Source organism: Hylobates moloch, unplaced genomic scaffold (assembly GCF_009828535.3).
Source record: "Hylobates moloch isolate HMO894 unplaced genomic scaffold, HMol_V3 SCAFFOLD_2, whole genome shotgun sequence".
In the NCBI taxonomy this organism is placed as follows: domain Eukaryota; kingdom Metazoa; phylum Chordata; class Mammalia; order Primates; family Hylobatidae; genus Hylobates; species Hylobates moloch.
In genome coordinates this window covers 85,139,114-85,163,226 of record NW_026652277.1, presented here as the reverse complement: position 1 = coordinate 85,163,226, position 24,113 = coordinate 85,139,114, and the positions used below count along the sequence as shown (strand labels likewise).

General features: G+C 40.0%; 1 long non-coding RNA gene across 1 annotated transcript in view; it reads right to left on the bottom strand.

Annotated features, from left to right (window-relative positions):
* LOC131382634 (uncharacterized) overlaps positions 1–24,113 on the bottom strand; it is a 1,005,882-nt gene that overhangs the window by 881,730 nt on the left and 100,039 nt on the right. Inside the window, exon 2 of the long non-coding RNA XR_009212201.1 lies at positions 7,712–7,833. This is a non-coding gene — a long non-coding RNA (uncharacterized LOC131382634). The remainder of the gene's footprint in view (positions 1–7,711; positions 7,834–24,113) is intronic.

Here is a 24,113-nt window from a genome sequence, read left to right as displayed (position 1 = left end):
AAAGAGAGAAGAGTCAAATAGATGCAATAAAAAATGATAAAGGGGATATCACCACTGATCCCACAGAAATACAAACTACCATCAGAGAATACTGTAAACACCTCTATGCAAATAAACTAGAAAATCTAGAAGAAATGGATAAATTCTTCCACACATACACTCTCCCAAGACTAAACCAGGAAGAAGTTGAATCTCTGAATAGACCAATAACAGGCTCTGAAATTGAGGCAACAATTAATAGCTTACCAACCAAAAAAGGTCCAGGACCAGATAGATTGTATTTCTATATACTAGCCACAAATAATTAGAAAATGATATTTTATTTTATATATATATATATATTTTTTTTTTTTTTTACTTTAAGTTCTAGGACACACATGCTGAGCGTGCAGGTTTGTTACATAGGTATACATGTTCCGTGGTGATTTGCTGCACCTATCAACCCATCATCTAGGTTTCAAGCCCTGCATGCATTAGGTGTTTGTCCTAATGCTCTCCCTCCCCTTTCCCCCCAGCCTCCTGACAGGCCCTGGTGTGTGATATTCCCCTTCCTGTGTCCAAGTGTTCTCATTGTTCAACTCCCATTTATGAGTAACAGCATGTGGTGTTTAGTTTTCTGTTCCTGTGTTACTTTGCATAGGATGACGGTTTCCAGCTTCGTCCATGTCCCTGCAAAGGACATGAACTCATTCTTTTTTATGGCTGCATAGTACTCCATGGTGTATATATGCCACATTTTCTTTATCCAGTCTAACACTGATAGGTATTTGGGTTGGTTCCAAGTCTTCGCTATTGTAAATAATGCTGCAATAAACATACATGTGCATGTGTCTTTATAGTAGAATGATTTATAATCCTTTGGGTATATACCCAGTAATGGGATTTCTGGGTCAAATTGTATTTTTGGTCCTGAGTCGTTGTCGAATTGCCACACTGTCTTCTACAATGGTTGAACCAATTTACACTCCTACCAACATTGTAAAAGCATTCCTAAGAAAATGATATTTTAAAACGCTATTTACAATAACCTAAAAACAATAATAAATGTAATGAAAACACTGAAAACTAAAAAAAAAGAAGAATCTTGACCACTACCTCTTACCATGCTAAAAAAAAAAGGGGGGGGTGGTGAATATCTTCATGACTTTGGAGTAAAGATTTGTTTACACTAGACCAAAATATGTGTGTGTATGTATATGTGTATATATATATATATATATATCCATAAACTTTAAATAATAAACTTAACTTCATCAAAATTAAAAATTATTACTATTCAAAAAAACCATTTTAAAATGAAAAAGTGATCCACAGATTGGGGGGTAAATCTTTCCAAAACATGTATCTGACTAGTATTAAAGATATACAAAGAATTCTGTATCAATCAGGGTTTGATTAATAAAACAGAACCACTAAGAGTTCCATACATACGTGTGTATGTATATATACATATGTACATAGACAGATTTCATTATATGGATTTGATCTCATACATTTATGGGAGACTGTCTCTGTGAAACTGTTGTCTGTACATCTGATACTAGAGTCTGAGATCTGCTAATAAAGCAGTCAGGAAGAGAAATTAAATGCAATATGAGAGAAGCAAGAAGAAACTCACCTACAAGGATGGGCTGAAATCTCCAAGGACAGACTACCAATCTCTCACCAACTTCAATCAAGCTTCCAACTTCAGTGATTAGGGAGATGTAATAGTTTGCTAGAGTTGCCAGAGCAACACGATAAAAACTGGATAGCTTAAAATAGAAATTTATTGTCTTGGTTCTAGAGGCTAGAAATCTCAGATCAAGATGTTAGCAGGGTTGGTTCCTCCCGAGAGCTGTGAGGGAGAACTCTTCCATTCTTCTTGCTTAGCTTCTGGTGGTTTGCTGGCAATCTTTGGCATTCCTTGGTATCTGCTACATCACCCTAATCTCTTCCTTCATCTTCACATGGCATTCTCTGTGAATGTGTGTGTCTCTGTGTTCACATTGTCCCTTTTCAAAAGGACATCACTTTATTTGGATTAGGGCCCACTCTAATGATTCATTTTAACTTGATTACCTTTGTCTCGATAAAGAATCTATCTCTAAATAAGGTTACATTCTGGGGTACTGAAGGCTAGTATCCCAACATATATTTTGGGGGGGGACACAAATTCAACTGACTACAGGAGATAAGCATGCACCTGGCTCAGGATTCAGCACAAAGAAAAGAGGAAGTCTGGCTGGTGGAGCAATGAACTCAGATGCCGCCTCATGCTCACAGGGCGACCAGCAAATTAGCAACAGTGTGTGTGAGCTGCAACAGTGCCACCTGCCTTGATCCAACTTTCCATGAATAAAAAAAAGATAGTTGCTGCTTTATGTCTGCATTCCAAATCCTGCACAAATTTTCAGGCTCAAAACAACCAGAGAGGGAAATCCTAGAAAAAAGTAGTTCCAGTTTAGTTAAGGCGACACAATAGCAAATTCACCACAAACTCATACAACACAATGCAGACAAAATGCAATTTTCAAATGAATAAAAGGTTTAGATATACCTTTCACAATATGAGATATATAAATGGTCAAGAAACATATTTAAAGGTGTTTATTCCCATTAGTCTTCAGGAAAGCACAAATTAAAATCATAATGACATACTACTGAATATCCCCCAAATGGCTAACATTAAAACAAAAAGCAAAGCATATCAAATGTTGACTGCAATGAGTTTTTAAGTTATCTTGAAGCATATGAAAATACTTTACCCAGCCAATAGTATATCATTATGGTAATTCATAATGATGATGTACCTTTATATTTGATTCCTTTACCAACTAAAGTGGGCATAGCCACTTTCAAGGCATAACAATGGCTCCCCAAAATGTTTACATTCTAATCCCAGAACCTATGAATATGTTAGGTTACATGGTAAAGGGAAATTGAGGTTGCAGAGGAAATTGAAGTTGTTAACCAGCTCACCTTAAAATAGAGAGATTATCTTGGATTATCCAATGGGTCCAGTGTAATCACAAGGATCATTCAAAAAAGAGGGAAACAGAAGAGGGAGTGTCAGAGAAAAACATATAACAACAAAAGCATCATCAAAGCTACATTGCTAGCTTTGAAGATGGAGGAATAAGACCCCAAATCAGTGAATGTGAGCAGGCTCTAGAAGCTGGAAAAGACAAGGAAACAGATTTTCTCTTAGTACAACCAGAAAGTAACACAGCCCAGCGGACACCTTGATTTTAGCCCCTAGCAACTTCTGTTGGATTTCTGACCTACAAAACTGTAAGATAATAAGTTCATGTTTTAAAGTGTGTAGTAGATTCTGGATATTAGCCCTTTGTCAGATGAGTAGGTTGCAAAAATTTTCTCCCATTCTGTAGGTTGCCTGTTCACTCTGATGGTAGTTTCTTTTGCTGTGCAGAAGCTCTTTAGTTTAATTAGATCCCATTTGTCAATTTTGGCTTTTGTTGCCATTGCTTTTGGTGTTTTAGACAAGAAGCCCTTGCCCATGCCTATGTCCTGAATGGTATTGCCTGGGTTTTCTTCTAGGGTTTTTATGGTTTTAGGTCTAACATGTAAGTCTTTCATCCATCTTGAATTAATTTTTGTATAAGGTGTAAGGAAAGGATCCAGTTTCAGCTTTCTACATATGGCTAGCCAGTTTTCCCAGCACCATTTATTAAATAGGGAATCATTTCCCCATTGCTTGTTTTTGTCAGGTTTGTCAAAGATCAGATAGTTGTAGATATGCGGCATTATTTCTGAGGGCTCTGTTCTGTTCCATTGATCTATGTCTCTGTTGTGGTACCAGTACCATGCTGTTTTGGTTACTGTAGCCTTGTAGTATGGTTTGAAGTCAGGTAGCGTGATGCCTCCAGCTTTGTTCTTTTGGCTTAGGATTGACTTGGCAATGCGGGCTCTTTTTTGGTTCCATATGAACTTTAAAGTAGTTTTTTCCAATTCTGTGAAGAAAGTCATTGGTAGCTTGATGTGGATGGCATTGAATCTTGGGCAGTGTGGCCATTTTCACGATATTGATTCTTCCAACCTATGAGCACGGAATGTTCTTCCATTTGTTTGTATCCTCTTTTATTTCATTGAGCAGTGGTTTGTAGTTCTCCTTGAAGAGGTCCTTCACATCCCTTGTAAGTTGGATTCCTAGTATCCAGAATCTACAATGAACTCAAATTTACAAGAAAAAAAACAACCCCATCAAAAAGTGGGCAAAGGACATGAACAGATACTTCTCAAAAGAAGATATTTATGCAGCCAAAAAACACATGAAAAAATGCTCATCATCACTGGCCATCAGAGAAATGCAAATCAAAACCACAATGAGATACCATCTCACACCAGTCAGAATGGCCATCATTAAAAACTCAGGAAACAACAGGTGCTGGAGAGGATGTGGCGAAATAGGAACACTTTTACACAGTTGGTGGGACTGTAAACTAGTTCAACCATTGTGGAAGTCAGTGTGGCGATTCCTCAGGGATCTAGAGCTAGAAATACCATTTGACCCAGCCATCCCATTACTGGGTATATACCCAAAGGACTATAAATCATGCTGCTATAAAGACACATGCACACGTATGTTTATTGCGGCACTATTCACAATAGCAAAGACTTGGAACCAACCCAAATGTCCAACAATGATAGACTGGATTAAGAAAATGTGGCACATATACACCATGGAATACTATGCAGCCATAAAAAATGATGAGTTCATGTCCTTTGTAGAGACATGGATGAAACTGGAAACCATCATTCTCAGTAAACTATCACAAGGACAAAAAACCAAACACTGCATGTTCTCACTCATAGGTGGGAATTGAACAAGGAGAACTCATGGACACAGGAAGGGGAACATCACACTCCAGGGACTGTTGTGGGGTGAGGGGAGGGGGGAGGGACAGCATTAGGAGATATACCTAATGCTAAATGACAAGTTAATGGGTTCAGCAAAACAACATGGCACATGGATACATATGTAACAAACCTGCACATTGTGCACATGTACCCTAAAACCTAAAGTATAGTAATAAAAAAATAAAAATAATAAAAAAAAGATTCCCTAAACACACAAAAAAATAAAATAAAATAAAATAAAGTGTGTAGTAATTTGTTACATCAGCCATAGAAAGCTAACACAAGTAGATACTATTAAGATTGTTTTACAGATAAAATAAAGCAGGGAAGTCCAGCGTCTGGGCTATCACCAGCTGCTCACAGGGCCCAGACAGTCTACACCTTATGTTTTTGGGCTCTTACTCCATGATTCCTTCCACAGTGCCACCCAGCTTTCTCTGTGTGTGAGCAGGATCATGTCAGCAAATGACTCAAAGAAATTATGAGCAGTGAAACTCAGACATGGAACAGGTCTTAGCTTTCTGATAAGAAAGTCACATACATCTCCACTCTCAAAAGTTCATGGATTTGAGCAGGGCACAGTGGTCACACCTGTAATCCCAGCACTTTGGAAGGCCGAGTTAGGAGGATCACTTGAGGTCAGGAGTTGGAGACCAGCCTGGGAAACATAATTAGACCTAATCTCTGAGAAAAAAAATTAATTAGCTGTGGAAAGCTGGAATCATTCCCCTTGAAAACCAGCACAAGATAAGGATGCCTCCTCTCACCACTCCTATTCAATATAGAATTGGAAGTCCTAGCCAGCACAACCAGGCAAGAGAGAGAAAGAAAAAGGGCATCCGAATAGGAAGAGAGGAAGTCCAACTATTCCTGTTTGCAGATAACATAATCCTGTAACTAGAAAATCCCATAGTCTCAGCCCAAAAGCTTCTTGCTGATAAACAATTTCAGCAAAGTCTCAGGATATCAAAATCAGTGTACAAAAATCACTAGCATTTCTACATACAAACAACAGTCAAGCCAAGAGCCAAATCAGGAATGAACTCCCATTCACAATTGCCACAAAAAGAAGAAAATACCTAGGAATACAACTAACTAGGGAGGTGAAAGATGTCTATGAGGAGAGCTACAAACCACTACTCAAAAAAATCAAAGATGGCACAAACAATTGGAAAAATATTCCATGATCATGGATAGGAAGAAGCAATATCGTTAAAATAGCCATACCGCGCCAAGCAATTTACAAATTGAATGCTATTCCTATTAAACTACCAATGACATTCTTCACAGAACTAGAGAAAACGATCTTAAAATTCATATGAAACCAAAAAAGAGCCCAAATAGCCAAGGCATTCCTCAACAAGAAGGACAAAGCTGGAGGCATCTATGTGTATTGGACACATAGATGGAGGTATCTGTGTATACTGGACACCAAAGCAGCACAATACTGGACACAAAAACAGACACATAGACCAATGGGACAGAATAGAGAACCCAGAAATAAGACCATACACCTACTATTATCTGATCTTCGACAAATCTTACAAAAACAAGCAATGGGGAAAGGATTCCCTATTCAATAAATGGTGTTGGGAAAACTGGCTAGCCATAGGCAGAGGTTGAAATTGGACCCCTTCCTAACACCAATATGAAAATTAACTGAAGATGAATTAAAGACTTAAATGTAAAACCCAAAAGTATAAAAACTCTGGAAGATAACCTAGGCAATAACATTCAGGACAAACACAGGCAAAGATTTCATGTCAAAGATGCCAAAACAATTGCAACAAAAACAAAAATTGACAAATGGGATTTGATGAAACTAAAGAGCTTCTGAACATCGAAAGAAACTATCCACAGAGTAAACAGACAGCCTACAAAATGGGAGAAAAGTTTTGCAAACCATGCATCCAAGAAAAGTCTAATATACAGCATCTATAAAGAACTTACACAAATGTATAAGAAAGAAACAACACCATAAAAAGTAAGCAAAGGACATAAACAGGCACTTTTCAAAAAAAGACATACTTGTGGCCAACAGCCATATGAAAAAAAGCTCAATATTACTGATCATTAAAGAAATGCAAATCAAAACCACAATGAGATACTATCTCACATCAGCCATAGTGACTATTAATAAAAAGTCAAAAAGTAACAGAAGCTGGCAAGGTTTGGGAGAAAAAGGAACACTTATACACTGTTAGTGGGAGTGTAAATTAGTTCAGCCATTGTGGAAGACAGTGTGGCAATTCCTCAAAGACCTAAAGACAGAAATACAATTTGACCCAGCAATCCCATTAATGAGTATATACCCAAAGGAATATGAATATTATCTTTATTTATTTATACATAGTATAAAGACACATGCATATATATGCTCATTGCAACACTATTCACAATAGCAAAGACGTGCAATCAACCTAAATGTCCATCAGTGAGAGACTGGATAAAGAAAATACGGTATATATACACCATGGAATACCATGCTGCCATAAAAAAGAACAAGATCATGTTCTTTGCAGGAACATGGATGGAGATGGAGGCCATTATCCTTAGCAAACTAACACAAGAACAGAAAAACAAATATCACATAGTCTCACTTATAAGTCGGAGCTAAATAATGAGAATACATGGGCACATAGAGGAGATACTGGGGCCTACTTGAGTGTGGAGAGTGGGAGGAGGGAGAGGATTTGGAAAAATAACTAAAGGGTACTAGACTTAATACCTGGATGATGAAAAAATCTGTACAACAATCTCCCATGACACAAGTTTACCTAAGTAACAGACTTTCACTTGTACCCCTGAACTTAAAAGTTAAAAAAAATCAGCCAGGTGTGGTGATGCATACCTGTAGTCCTAGTTACTCAAGAGGCTGAGGTGGGAGGATCACGTGAGTCCAGCAGTTCAAGGTTATAGTGGGCCATGATCACACCACTCCATTCCAAGCTTGATGACAGAACAAGATCCAGTCTCTAAGAAAAAAATGAAAATTTTTGTGAACTTGAACTGAAAATATATAATACGAGAGGTCTTTTTTCTTTTTTTTTTTTTTTTTTGAGACAGAGTCTTGCTCTGTCACCCAGGCTAGAGTGCAGTGGCACGATCTTGGCTCACTGCAGCCTCCACCTCCCAGGTTCAAGCAGTTCTCCTGCCTCAACGTCCCGAGTAGCTGGGATTACAGGCACACGCCACCTTACCTGGCTCATTTTTTGTACTTTTTAGTAGAGACAGGGTTTCACCATGTTGGCCAGGCTGGTCTCCAACTCCTGACCTCAGGTGATCCATCCACCTCAGCCTCCCAAAGTGCTGGGATTACAGGCATGAGCCACCATGCCCAGCAATGTGAGAGTACTCTTATCTTGCTTTGTCCAAAGATGTGTCCGCAACATAACCTTCAGACTAAAACCAAAAATTTCAATTTGGAGTATTTATCCCAGGACCTAAAAGACACTAAGGCCTACCACACACATCAATCATTTTAAACAATTTTATAGGGGGAGTATGTGAATTTATGTTATCGAGCCTCTTGTGGCTTGGTACCAGGAGTCTCCTTTTGTAAGAAATCAAATAAATGACCCTGACCTTTTTCAAGAATTGAAAAGTGGTTCAGAGAAGTACATTGTTTTATTCGGGCAGTGGGTTAAGTATCAAAGTATCATCCCTTAGAGAAACTGATTTAACACATTAAATTATGAAGCAATCTAGAGTGTCCTCAGGGCTGCTTCTTATTCTTGACAGCATAAGTAGGTGGTCTAGAAGTAAATAAATATATGGGGAGAGCACAGCAGCTACACATTTCCCAACTCCATGGGGGCATCATTCACATAAAAGGCATGTGAGCAGTGACCTCTAGAATTGTATATTACCCTCAGTCCCTGAGGGTTCAAGATTTTTTGAGACTGTATACGCTTCGGCCTGTCACACTCATAAACTGTGTCCTTGTTCATAGATGGAAAAGTTTGTCCCTTAAACACTGTGATTTGAGGAAGAAAGAAGGATCCATCTTCTTGATAATCCCCCTCCCCACAAGTTAAAAGGCATGAAATTTCACCTCAAATTTGTTCCCTCAGACTGTAGTTTTTCTAACTTCAAGTATCTTTTTATGATTTTTATTATTTATACTTAAATATTATCCACTTATTGTAGAATAGTGCTGCAATGAACATACATGTGCATGTTCTTTATCATAGAACAGTTTAGATTCTTTTGGGTATATAACCAGTAATGAATTGCTGAGTCAACTAATAGTTCTGTTTTTAGCTCTTTGAGGAATTGCTGCACTGCTTCCCACCTGGTTGAACTAATTTGCACTCTCACCAACAATGTATCAGCATTCCCTTTCTCTTCAACCTAGCCAGCATCTGTTATTTTTTTTTGACTTTTTACTAATAGCCAGTCTTACTGGTGTAAGATGGTATCTTATTGTGGTTTTGATATGCATTTCTCTAATAATCAGTGATGTTGAGCTTTTTTTCATGTTTGTTTGCTGCATGTATGTCTTCTTTTGAAAAGTGTCTGTTCATGTCCTTGGCCCAATTTAATGAGGTTGTTTGTTTTTTCTTTTGAATTTGTTCAAGTTGCTTGTACATGCTGGATATTATAACTTTGTCAGATGCATAGTTTGCAAATATTTTCTCCCATTCTGTAGGGCAAGGGTCCCCAACCCCCAGGCCACAGAATGGTACCAGTTCATGGCCTATTAGGGACCAGGCTGCACAGCAGGAGGTGAGTGGCAAGCAAGTGCACATTATTGCCTGAGTTCCACCTACTGTCAGATCATCAGTGGCATTAGATTCTCACAGGAGCGTAAACCCTATTGTGAACTGTGCATGTGAGGGATCTAGGTTGTGCACTCTTTATGAGACTCTAACTGACACCTGATGATCTGAGGTGGAACAGTTTCATCCCAAAACCATCCCCCGAACACCCCACCATCTGTGGAAAAATTGTCTCCCATGAAACCAGTCCCTGGTGCCAAAAATGTTGGGTGTCTGTTTGATCTGTTGATAGTTTCATTTGCTGTGCAGAAGCTCTTTAATTTAATTAGACCCCATTTGTCAATTTTTGCTTTTGATGTTATTGCTTTTGGCATGTATGTCATGAAATCTTTGCCAATTCCGATGACCAGAATGATATTGCCTAGATTGCCTTCCAGGGTTTATTTAGTTTGGAGTTTTACATTTAAGTCTTCAATAAATCTTGAGTTGATTAAGGTATAAGGAAGGGGTCTAATTTCAGTCTTTTGCATATGGCTAGCCAGTTATCCCAACATCGTTTATTGTATAGGGAGTCCTTACCCCATAACTTGTTTTTGTCAACTTTGTCAAAGATCAGATGGTTGTAGGTGTACAGCATTATTTCTGGGCTTCCTATTCTGTTTCACTGGTCTATGTTCATGTTTTTGTACCAGTACCATGCTGTTTTTGTGACTGTAACCCTGTAGTATAGTTTCACATTGGGTAACAAGATGCCTACAGCTTTCTTCTTTTTGCTTAGGATTGCCTTGGTTATTTGGGCTCTTACTTGGTTCCATATGAATTTTAAAATTTTTCTCGTTCTGTGAAAAATGTCATTGGTTGGATAGGAATAGCATGAAATCTGTAAATTGATTTGGCAGTATGACCATTTTAATAATATTGACTCTTCCTATTTATAAGCATGAAATGTTTTTCCATTTGTTTGTGTCAACTCTGATTTCATTGAGCAGTGGTTTGTAATTCTCATTGGAAAGATCTTTCACCTCCCTGGTTAGCTGTATTCCTAGGTATTTTATTCTTTTGTGGAAATTGTGAGTGGGATTGTGTTCCTAATTTGGCTCTTGGCTTGGCTGTTGTTGATGCATAAGAATGTTACTGATTTTTGTATATTAATTTTGTATCCTGAGACTTTGTTGAAGTTGTTAATCAGCAAGAAGATTTTGAGCTGAGACTATGGGGTTTCCTAGCTATAGAATGATGTCATTTGCAAACAGGGATAGTTTGACTCTCTTCATATTTGGATGTCCTTTCTTTCTTTCTCTTACCTGACTGCCCTGGCCAGGACTTCAAATGCTATGTTAAACAGGAGTAGTGAGAGAGCACATCCTGTCTTGTGCCAGTATTCAAAAAGAACGTTTCTAGCTTTTGCCCATTCAATATGGTGTTGGCTATGGGTTTGCTGTGGATGGTTCTTATTGTTTTGAGGTGTGTTCCTTCAATATCTAGTTTATTGAGAGTTTTTAACATGAAGGGATGTTGAATTTTATTGAAAGCCTTTCCTGCACCTATTGAGATAATGATGTGGTTTTTGTCTTTAGTTCTGTTTATGGGATGAATCACATTTATTGATTTGCAAATGTTGAACCAACCTTGCATCCCAGGGATAAAGCCTGTTTGATTATGGTGCGTTAGCTTTCTGATGTGATGCTGGATTCAATTTGCTAGTATTTTGTTGAGGATTTCTGCATCAATGTTCATTAAGAATATTGATGTGAAGTTTTTTTGTTGTCGTTGTGTCTCTGACACATTTTGGTATCAGTATGATGCTAGCCTAATTGAATGAATTGGGGAGGAGTCCCTCTTTCTCAATTTTTTGGAAACATTTTGGTAGGGATGGTACCAGCTCTTCTTTGCACATATGGTAGAATTCCGCTGTGAATCCATCCGGTCCTGGGCTTTTGTTGGTTGGTAGGCTATTTATTACTGATTCAATTTTGGAGTTCATTATTGGTATGTTCAGGCTTTCAATTTCTTCCTGGTTCAGGTTTGGGAGGTTGTATGTGCCCCGGAATTTATCCATCTCTTCTAGGTTCTCTAGTTTGTGTGCACAGAGGTGTTGATACTAGTCTCTGATAATTATTTGCATTTCTGTGGCGTCAGTGGTAAACACACCTTTGGTCATTTCTAATTGTGTTTATTTGAAACTTCTCTCTCTTTTTCTCTATTAGCCTAGCTAGCATTCTATCTTTTGTTTTTCTCAAAAAAACCCACTCCTGAATTTACTGATTTTTTCAATTGTTTTTATATCTCAATTTTCTTCAGTTCAGCTCTGATTTGGGTTATACCTTATCTTCTGCTAGCTTGGAGGTGGTTTGCTCTTGCTTCAATAGTTGTTTTTGTTGTGATGTTAGATTGCTAATTTGAGATCTTTCTAACTTTTTGATGTAGGCATTTCGTGCTATAAATTTCCCTTTTAACACTGCCTTAGCCATGTCCCTGAGATTCTGGTATGTTGTATCTTTCTTCTCATTAGTTTCAAATAACTTCTTGATTTCTGACTTAATTTCTTTATTTACGCAAAAGCTATTCAGGAGCAAGTTGTTTAATTTCCATATAAATGTATAGTTTTGAGCAATTTCCTTAGTCTTGATTTCTATTTTTATTGCGCTGTGGCTCGAGAGACTATTATGATTTCAGTTCTTTTGCATTTGCTGAGGATTGTTCTATGTCCAATAGTGTGCCCAATTTTACAGACTGTCCCATGTGGCAATGAGAAGAATGTATATTCTGTTGTTTTGTGTTGGAAAGTTCTCTAGGTGTTAATCAGGTCCACTTGATCCAGTGCTGAGTTAAGATTCTGAATATCTTTGTTAATTTTCTGCCTCAATGATCTAATAGTCTCAGGGGAGTCCTGAAGTCTCCCACTATTTTTGTGTGAGAGTCTAAGCCTCTTTGAAGGTCTCTAAGAACTTGCTTTATAAATCTGGGTGCTCCTGTGTTGGGTAAATATACATTTAGGATAGTTAGGTCTTCTTGTTGAATTGAGCCCTTTACCATTATGTAATGCCCTTGTCTTTTCTGATCATTTTTGGTTTAAAGATTGTTTTTTCTGACATTAGGATTGCAACCCCCTGCTATTTTCAATTTTCAATTTGCTTGGTAGACTTTTCTCCATCCCTTTATTTTGACCCCATGGGCGACACTGCATGTGAGATGGGTCTCTTGAAGACAGCATACCAGTGAGTCTTGGTTCTTGATCCAGCTTGCCACTCTGTGTCTTTTCTGTAATTGGGGCATTTAGTCCATTTACATTTAAGGTTAATATTGTCATGTGTAGATTTGATCTTGTCATCATGATGCTAGCTGGTTATTTTGCAGACTTGTTTATGTGGTTGTTTTATAGTGTTACTGGTCTGTGCACCTCAATGTGTTTTTGTCGTGACTGATGGTGGTTTTTCCTTACCATATTTAGTGTTCCTGCAGGGTATTTTGTAAGGCAGATCTGGTGATAACAAATTCCCTCAGAATTTGCTTATCTGAAAAAGATCTTATTTCTCCTTCACTTATGAAGCCTAGTTTGGCCAGACATAAAACTCTTGGTTGGAATTTAAGAATGTTGGAAATAGGCCCCCAATCTCTTCTGGCTTGTAAGGTTTCTGTTAAAAGGTCCATTGTCAGTCCAATGGCCTTTATTTTGTAGGTGACTTGTTCTTTCTTTCTCACCATCTTTAACATTTTTTCTTTCATTTCGACCTTGGAGAATCTAATGATTATGTGTAATCTAATGATTATGTGTCTCTGAGACAACCTTCTTCTGAAGTATCTTCAGGGGTTCTCAACATTCCCTGAATTTAAATGTTGGCATCTTCAACAAGGTGGGAAATTTCTTATGGATGATATCCTGAACTATGCTTTGCAGGTTGCTTCCATTCTCATCTCTTTCAGGAACACCAATGAGTCATAGACTTGTTCTCTTTACATAATCCCATATTTTTTGGAGGTATGTTTATTCCTTTTCATTCCTTTTTCCTTATTCTTGTCTGACTACCTTATTTCTGAAAGCCAATATTCAGGCTCTCAGATTCTTTCCTCATCTTGGTCTATTCTGCTTTTAAAACTTGTGATTGCATTATGAACTTCTTATACTGTGTTTTCAACTCTAACAGGTTGGTTATGTTCTTTTCTACAGTGGCTATTTTGTCTGTCAGCTCCTCTATCATTTATTGTGATTCTTAGCTTTCTTGGATTGAGTTTTACCTGAATCCCAATGATGTCATGTCTATCCATATTCTGAACTCTACTTCTGTCATCTCAGACATCTGAGCCTGGATAAGAACTCTTGTTAGAGAACTAGTGTCATCATTTAGAGGAGAGAAGACACTCTGACTTTTTGAGTGTCAGAGTTCTTGCCCTGGTTCTTTCTCATATTGGTGTGCTGACAGACCTTCAATCATTTAAGCTTTTGTCCTTTGGGTGGGTTATTTTATTTTATTTTTTAATTTAATTTTATTATTATACTTTAAGTTCTGGGGTACATGTGCAGAAGGTGCAGTTTTGTTAAATAGGTATACACATGCCATGGTGGTTTCCTGTACCCATCAACCTGTCATCTACATTAGGTAATTCTCCTAATGCTATCCCTCCCCAAGTACCCCACCTCCTAACAGGCCCCAATGTGTAATGTTCCCTTCCCTATATCCATGTGTTCTCACTGTTCAATTCCCACTTATAACTGAGAACATGCGGTGTTTGGTTTTCTGTTCCTGTGTTTGTTTGCTGAGAATGATGGTTTCCAGCTTCATCCATGTCCCTAGAAACAACATGAACTCATCCTTTTTTATGGCTGTATAGTATTCCATGGTGTATATGTGTCACTTTTCTTTATCCAGTTTATCACTGATGGGCATTTGGGTTGGTTCCCAGTCTTTGCTATTGTAAATAGTGCCACAACGAACATACATGTGCGTGTGTCTTTATAGTAGAATGATTTATAATCCTTTGGGTATATATCCAGCAAAGGGATTGCTGGGTCAAATGGTATTTCTGCTTCTATATCCCTAAGGAATCGCCACACTGTCCTCCAAAATGGTTGAACTAATTTACACTCCCACCAACAGCATAAAAGCATTCCTATTCCTCCACATCCTCTCCAGCATCTGTTGTTTCCTGACTTTTTAATTATCACCATTCTAACTGGCATGAGATGGTATCTCATTGTGCTTTTGATTTGCATTTCTATAATGGCCAGTGATGATGAACATTTTTTCTTAAATTTTTGGCTGCATAAATGTCTTCTTTTGAGAAGTGCCTCTTTGTATCCTTTGCCCAATTTTTGATGGGGTTGTTTCTTTCTTGTAAATATGTTTAAGTTCTTTGTAGATTCTGGATATTAGCCCTTTGTCAGATGGATAAATTGCAAAAATTTTCTTCCATTCAGTAGGTTGCCTGTTCACTCTGATGATAGTTTCTTTTGCTATGCAGGAGCTGTTTAGTATATTTGGGTCCCATTTGGCAATTTTGGCTTTTGTTGCCATTGCTTTTGGTGTTTTATTTATTTATTTATTTTATATATATATGTTTTCATTATACTTTAAGTTCTAGGGTACATGTGCACAATGTGCAGGTTTGTTACATATGTATACATGTGCCATGTTGGTGTGCTGCACCCATTAACTCGTCATTTACATTAGGTATATCTCCTAATGCTATCCTTCCCCCTCCCCCCACCCCACAACAGGTCCTGGTGTGTGATGTTCCCCTTCCTGTGTCCAAGCGTTCTCATTGTTCAATTCCCACCTATAAGTGAGAACATGTGGTGTTTGGTTTTTTGTCCTTGCAATAGTTTGCTGAGAATGATGGTTTCCAGCTTCATCCATGTCCCTACAAATAACATGAACTCATCATTTTTTATGGCTGCAGAGTATTCCATGGTGTATACGTGCCACATTTTCTTAATCCAGTCTATCATTGTTGGACATTTGGGTTGATTCCAAGTCTTTGCTATTGTGAGTAGTGCCACAATAAACATATGTGTGCATGTGTCTTTAGTCATGAAGTCTTTGCCCATGCCTATTTCCTGAATGGTATTGGCCTAGGTTTTCTTCTAGGGTTTTTGTGGTTTTAAGTCTTAAGTTTATGTCTTTAATCCATCTTGAGTTAATTTTTGTATAAGGTGTAAGAAAGCGGTCCAGTTTGTTTTCTGCATATGGCTAGCCAGTTTTCCCAGCACCATTTATTAAATAGGGAATCCTTTCCCCATTGCTTGTTTTTGTCAGGTTTGTTGAAGATCAGATGGTTGTAGATGTGTGGTGTTATTTGTGAGGCCTCTGTTCTGTTCCATGGTCTATAGCTCTGTTTTGGTACCAGTACCATGCTGTTTTGGTTACTGTAGCCTTGTAGTGTGGTTTGAAGTCAGGTAGCATGATGCTTCCAGCTTTGTTCTTTTTACATAGGACTGTCTTGGCTGTGCAGGCTCTTTTTTGGTTCCATATGAACTTTAAAGTAGTTTTTTCCAGTTCTGTGAAGAAGGTCATTGGTAGCTTGATGGGGACAGCACTGAAACCTATCAATTACTTTCAGCAATATGGCCATTTTAACAATATTGATTCATCTTATCCATGAGCATGGAATGTTTTTCCATTTATTTGTGTCCTCTCTTATTTCCTTGAGCAGTGGTTTGTAGTTCTCCTTGAAGAGGTCCTTCACATCCCTTGTAAGTTGGAGTCTTAGGTATTTTATTCTGTTTGTAGCAATTGTGAATGGGAGTTCACTCATGACTTGGCTGTTCGTCTCTTATTGGTGTATAGAAATGCTTGTGATTTTTGCACATTGATTTTTTATCCTGACACTTTGCTGAAGTTGCTTATCAGCTTGAGGAGATTTCGGGCTGAGAAGATGGGGTTTTCTAAATATACAATCATGTCATCTGTGAACAGAGACAATTTGATTTCCTCTTTTCCTATTCGATTACCCTTTATTTCTTTCTCTTGCCTGAATGCGTTGGCTAGAATTTCCAATACTATGTTGAATAGGAGTGGTGAGAGAGTGCATCCTTGTCCTGTGCTGGTTTTCAAAGGGAATGCTTGCAGATTTTGCCTGTTCAGTATGATATTGGCTGTGGGTTTGTCATAAATAGCTCTTATTATTTTGAGATATGTTCCATCAATACCTATTTTATTGGGAGATTTTAGCATGAAGCGCTGTTGAATTTTGTTGAAGGCCTTTTCTGCATCTGTTGAGATAATCATGTGGTTTTTGTCTTTGGTTCTGTTTATGTGATGGATTACGTTTATTGATTTGAGGATGTTGAACCAATCTTGCATCCCAGGGATGAAGTCAACTTGATCGTGCTAGATAGGCTTTTTGATATGCTACTGGATTCAGTTTGCCAGTATTTTATTGAGGATTTTTGCATCGATGTTCATCAGAGATACTGGCCTGAAATTTTATTTTTTTGTTGTGTCTCTGTCAGGTTTTAGTATCAGGATGATGTTGGTCTCATAAAGTGAGTTAGGGAGGATTCCCTCTTTTCCTATTGTTTGGAATCATTTCAGAAGGAATTTTATCAGCTCCTCTTTGTACCTCTGGTAGAATTTGGCTGTGAATCCATCTGGTCCTGGACTTTTCTTGGTCGGTAGGCTATTAATTACTGCCTCAATTTCAGAACTTGTTATTGGTCTATTCAGTGATTTGACATCTTCCTGGTTTAGTCTCGGGAGAATGTATGTGTCCAGGAATTCATCCATTTCTTCTAGGTTTTCTAGTTTATTTGCGTAGAGGTGTTTATAGTATTTTCTGATGGTAGTCTGTATTTCTGTGGGATCAGTGGTGATATTCCCGTTATCATTTTTTATTGTGTCTATTTGATTCTTCTTTTCTTCTTTATTAGTCTGGCTAGTAGTCTATTTTGTTGATCTTTTCAAAAAAACAGCTCCTGGATTCATTGATTTTTTGAAGGGTTTTTTGTCTTGCTATCTCCTTCAGTTCTCCTCTGATCTTATTTATTTCTTGTCTTCTGCTAGCTTTTGAATTTGTTTGCTCTTGCTTCTGTAGTTCTTTTAAATTTTTATTTTATGGTGTCAATTTTAGATCTTTCCTGCTTTCTCTTGTGGCCATTTAGTGCTATAAATTTCCTGCAAAACATGCCTTTAAATGTATTGCAAAGATTCTGGCACATTGGGTCTTTATTCTCATTGGTTTTAAAGAACATCTTTATTTCCGTCTTCATTTCATTATTTACCCAGTAGTCATTCAGGAGCAGGTGTTCAGTTTCCATGTAGTTGTGCAGTTTTGAGTGAGTTTCTTAATTCTGAGTTCTAGTTTGATTGCACTGTGGTCTGAGAGACTGTTATAATTTCTGTTCTTTTGCATTTGCTGAGGAGTGTTTTACTTCCAATTATGTGGTCAATTTTAGAATAAGTGCGATGAGGTGCTGAGAAGAATGTATATTCTATTGATTTGGGGTAGAGAGTTCTGTAGATGTCTATTAGGTCTGCTTGGTCCAGAGCTGAGTTCAAATCCTGCATATCCTTGTTTATTTTCTGTCTTGTTAATCTGTCTAATATTGACAGTGGGGTGTGAAAGTCTCCCACTATTATTGTGTGGGAGACTAAGTCTCTTTGTAGGTCTCTAAGAACTTAAGAACTCTAAGAACTTTATGAATCTTGGTGCTCCTCTATTGGGTGCATATGTATTTAGGAGAGTTAGCTCTTCTTGCTGGATTGATCCCTTTACCATTATGCAATGCCTTTCTTTGTCTCTTTTCATCTTTGTTGGTTTAAAGTATGTTTTATTAGACAAGGATTCAAATGCTTGCTTTTTTCTTTCTTTCTATTTGCTTGGTAAATATTCCTCCATCCCTTTAATTTTAATTTGAGCCTCTATGTGTCTTTGCACATGAGATGGGTTCTCCTGAATACAGCACACAGATGGGTCTCCTGAATACAGCACTTAGATGGGTCTTGACTCTTTATCCAATTTGCCAGTCTGTGTCTTTTAATTGGAGCATTTAGCCCATTTACATTTAAGGTTAATATTGTTATGTGTGAGTTTGATCCTGTCATTATGATGCTAGCTGGTTATTTTGCCAATTAGTTAATGCAGTTTCTTCATAGTGTTGATGGTCTTTACAATTTGGCATGTTTTTGCAGTGGCTGGTACCGGTTGTTCCTTTCCATATTTAGCACTTCCTTCAGGAGCTCTTGTAAGGCAGGCCTGGTGGTGACAAAATCTCTCAGCATTTGTTGTCTGTAAAGGATTTTATTTCTCCTTTGCTTATGAAACTTAGTTTGGCTGGATATGAAATTCTGGGTTGAAAATTCTTTTCTTGAAGAATGTTGAATACTGGCCCCCACTCTCTTCTGGCTTGTAGGGCTTCTGCTGAGAGATCTGCTGTTAGTCTGATCAGCTTCTCTTTGTGGATAACCTGAACTTGCTCTCTGGCTGCGTTTTTTCCATTATTTCAACCTTGGTGAATCTGACAATTATGTGTCTTGGGGTTGCTCTTCTCGAGGAGTATCTTTGTGGTGTTCTCTGTATTTTGTGAATTTGAATGTTGGCCTGCCTTGCTAGGTTGGGGAAGTTCTCCTGGATAATATCCTGAAGAGTGTTTTCCAACTTGGTTCCATTCTGCCTGTCACTTTCAGGTACACCAATCAAATGTAGATTTGGTCTTTTCACATAGTCCCATATTTCTTGGAGGGTTTGTTCATTCCTTTGCATTCTTTTTTCTCTAATCTTGTCTTCTTGCTTTATTTCATTAAGCTGATCTTCAATCTCTGATATCCTTTCTTCCAGTTGATCAATTCAGCTATTGACACTTGTGTATGTTTCACGAAGTACTCATGCTGTGTTTTTCAGCTCCATCGCGTCATTCTTGTTCTTCTCTAAACTGGTTATTCTAGTTACCAATTCCTCTAACCTTGTTTCAAGGTTCTTAGCTTCCTTGCATTGGGTTAAAACATGCCCCTTTAGCTCGGAGGAGTTTGTTATTACCCACCTTCTGAAGCCTACTTCTGTCAATTTGTCAAACTCATTCTTCAACCACTTTTGTTCCCTTGCTGGCAAGGAGCTGTGATCCTTTGGAGGAGAAGAGGCCTTCTGGTTTTTGGAATTTTCAGCCTTTTTGCGCTGGTTTCTCCCCATCTTCATGGATTTATCTACCTTTGGTCTTTGATGTTGGTGACCTTCAGATGGGGTCTCTGAGTGGATATCCTTTTTGTTGGTGTTGACACTATTCCTTTCTGTTTGTTAGTTTTCCTTCTAACAGTCAGGCCCCTCTGCTGCAGGTCTGCTGGTGTTTGCTGGAGGTCCATCCAGACCCTGTTTGCCTGGGTATCACCAGCGGAGGCTGCAGAACAGCAAACATTGCTGCCTGTTTCTTCCTCTGGGGCACCAGCCAGATGCCAGCCAGAGCTCTCCTATATGAGGTGTCTGTCGGCCCCTACTGGGAGGTGTCTCCCAGTCAGGATAAATGGGGGTCAGGGACCCACTGGAGAAGGCAGTCTGACCCTTAGCAGAGCTTGAACACTATGCTGGGAGATCTGCTGCTCTCTTCAGACCCATCAAGTAGGGACGTTTACGTCTGGTGAAGCTGTGCCCATAGACACCCCTTCCCCCAGGTGCTCTGTCCCAGAGAGATGGGGGGTTTATATATAAGCCCCTCACTGAGGCTGCTTCCTTTTTTTCAGAGATGCCCTGCCCAAAGAGGAGGATTCTAGAGAGGTAGTCTGGCCACAGCAGCCTTGCTGAGCTGCAGTGGGCTTCTCCCAGTCTGAATTTCCTGGAGGCTTTGTTTACACTGTGAGAGTAATACTGCCTACTCAAGCTTCAGCAATGGCGGACACCCCTCCCCCCACAGCAAGCTTGAGTGACCCAGTTCGACCTCAGACTTCTATGCTGGGAGCAAGAATTTCAAGCCAGTGGATCTTAGCTTGCTGGGCTCCCTGGGGGTGGAACCCACCGAGCCAGACCACTTGGCTCCCTGACTTCAGCCCCCTTTCCAGGGGAGTGAATGGTTCTGTCTCCCTGGTGTTCCAGGCACCACCAGGGTATGGAAAAAAGAATTCTGCAACTAGTTCAGTGTCTGCCCAAATGGCCTCGCAGTTTTGTGTTTGAAATGCAGAGCCCTGGTGGCATAGGCACTGGAGGAAATCTCCCGGCCTGCAGGTTGTGAAGACGTGGGAAAAGTGCAGTATCCGGGCCGGAGTGCACTGTTCCTCATGACACAGTCCCTCACGGCTTCCCTTGGGTAGGGTAGAGAATTCTCTGACCCCTTGCACTTCCTGGGTGAGGCAACACCCCTTTCTGCTTCAGCTCACCATCCGTGGGCTGCACCCACTGTCCAACCAGTCCCAGTGAGATGAACTGGGTACCTCAGTTGGAAATGCAGAAATCACCTGCCTTCTCCATCAGTCTTGCTGGGAGCTGCAGACTGGAGCTGTTCCTATTTGGCCATCTTGCCAGCAGATCCCTGGATGGCTTATTTTTTTATTTTATCCTATTTTATAATCTTGGGTATTTGACTGTGGTATAAGATGGGTTCAGTTGACTGGCCTTGTTTCTGGAAGATTTTATGGGGCCAAGGCTCAGCTTGGAACTCCTCAACTGGGGAACTGGTATCTGGCCCAGCTTTGTTCCCTGGCTCTTCAAGGTTAGGAACCTGCTGTACTGGAGGGCCAAGGTGCTCACAGACCACTGGTCACAACACTCTGATAAGTGTTGCCAGCTAAAGCACTTCATAGGATGGTAGCAGTGAGCTATATCCTCATTTTCACATGCCAGCAGCCGCAGCAGCACAGCTGAGTTCATGCTCACTGGCTACAGTGGGGTGCTAGCAGGTGCTGGGTTGCCAGCTTCTGTACAGGTGTTCACCGCAGCTGCAGAGGCAGCACAGTACAGGGGTGTGGGGGGCCCCACTGATGTCTGTGCATGCATTCACACTGGTGGTGGTGTTAGCATAGGGGTGGGGAACTGATGGGCACAGGATTGTGTGCACCTCCTGTGCACATTCACATGAGCAGCAGTGGCTGGCAGCTCAGAGTAGGGGCAGGTCTGCTGTTCTCTGTGCCTAGTTTCACCCAGGTGCAGTATCAGGGCAGGGGTGTGGTGCCAGTGGTAGTGGGGTTGGCAGGTTCTGTACCCATCAAAACTCCCAAAGCAATGGCAGTCCAATGGGGTCGGGGGAGGCATGCTCTCACACCAGAACCAGTGGCATGGCAGGGTGTGTGCCCACACACACACGCAATGGTTAGGAAGGGGATGTAAGGTTTGCCCACAAACACACACATGCCAACAAAGCAATGTAGGGGTGGCTGTGGGTAAGTGCGTGCAGGCAAAGTAGCATGGAGGGGCTGCAGTGTGAGGTGTGAGTGGACGGGTGCATGTCTATGGTGGCTACTCTGCTGGAGCTTTCTGTGGTCAGGCATGGTCTGCCAGCACAGGAGCTATGATGCAGGTGCCCAGGAGGTACACCCTTGGGTACTCAAGGCTACAATGCAAGCAGGCACAGCCAGGCTGGGGCCCCAGGGAAGCCAGTATACCAAGGGGTACTCAGGTTGTACTGGCCCAATCTTATGGGCAAGATCATCCTGCAGAGTTCAGGTCTTACCGTTCCCCTAGCACTAACGTCTCCTAGAGGAGCAAGTCAAGCCTAGGGAAACAGGCGCCCCTGGCTATGCTCCACTACAGATGCTCCTGCACCAAACCCTCTGGTCTTCACGCCAGCTGGAGTTCTGACCTTACCACTTCTCTATAAAGCTCTCCCTGCCAACTCAACTGTCCTGAGCAGGCAAACAGGTCGCTCTTTGCCTGCTCAACTCACTCCTTTCCCAGTAGTCATTGAATGCCAGGAATGAGTCCTTGTAGCCCCATGCAGGGCTCCCAGATTCCTCCTTTTTCAGCCTAGCATCTGTGTCTTCCTTCCATCCACTCTCAAGGCCTTCCTCTGAAGATCTGTTAGGAGTGTGCCAGTCTTAATGTTCCAGTCCCTCAGCGAAAGATGTTCCTTCTAGCTGCATCTAGTTAGCCATCTTGCCCCCAATCTACATCAATCTTTACATATCCTTTTAATTATTTTTTAAATTGCTGAGTTAGGAAGAATATGCATATTTTAAGTGTTTTATTGCATATTGTATATATAATTACATGTTATATATTTTATAGTGACCTCCCAAAAGATAGTATACTCTTTCTAGCATTTTATTAGGATATTTGCTTCCCCGCAACCTTCCCATAATTGTGTTGTCATAAGTCGAATATTTAGCTAGTTTGATAAGTATAGAATGATATCCCCTTATTTTGTCCACTAATCATAGTTTGCCAAACCCTGCTCTAAGAAATTCAGAAATAGCACTTACGGAAAAAGAATTATTAGGCTGAAGGGGTACAAGAAATGAAGAACCAAGGATTTTGAAGAAGATAGGGCTACCACTTCCTGTCAGAGGGGAAGAAACATCAGAGGGAACAGATCTGATCTGAACTATAAAAGCGGTCCAGCTAGGTAGGAAGACAGCTCCCTAAGGGTGTGTCCAGAGCTGCCAGTAAAACAGCCCCTAGGTGAGAGGGGGGAGCTGGCCTTGATGATGAGCTCCACTAGGCCATCTGCACACTGATCTACTGACTTCCACAATGAATAACAAGGAATGAGGACTGGAACCTGGAAGGGAAGCACCCTTCTGCCATCATCCCCTCAACAATGTCCCTCTAGCACCCTCTGTTGATAAAGCTTAGCATCAAGCCAGCTGGAGAAAGAGAAATCTTTACCAGGTTCAGCTCCAGTTTCACAAAGCAGTGCACAGAATCGTAGTTGGAGCTGAGAGACAATACATTAAAAACTGATATATAGGTGTAAGATTTTCCTGGTGATTCAGCTTCATTTAATGATATAAAGGAACAAAAACTTAGCATATCATTGTAATCTAAACATCAAGTCTTAGCAGAGCTTTTGACAGACTATGGTAAATGGATGATATAAATGACTCCAATCCTTCCTTCCTCCCTTTACCCATATCTTTTGCCACATGCCTTTGCAGTTCTGCCCCCTAAAAAGGCAGGGTCCACCTCCTTACCTTTGGAATTTGGAAAGCTCTCCTATTCTGGGCTGGTTTTGCAACTTGCTCAAGTCAATAAATGTTATCAGATGTGATGCAAGCAGAAGCCTGAAATTTTATTTATATGTCTCTGCCTACCTATTTCCCACTGCCATTTTCATGAAAACATGTCCATTTTGGCCTACTGGAGGACATAAGTCACATGCAGTGAAACCAAGTCATCCAATGTTGCAAGAATGACTAGATCAACCAACAGCCTGCTGGCACACAGCCATGGAAGCAAGCCCAGCCAAGAACAGCAGAGCTGCCTAGCTGACACACACATGAGCAAGCCCTGTCATGCCAAGACTAGACTAGGGGAACTCCAGAATATAAGCTGAATAAATGCTTATTGTTGTATACTACAGAGATGTTTTGTTTATTACGCAGCATTATAATAACAACACTAATCCGTGTAACTAATATACTTTCCTTCTATATATTAATAGACGAGAGCAACATGATT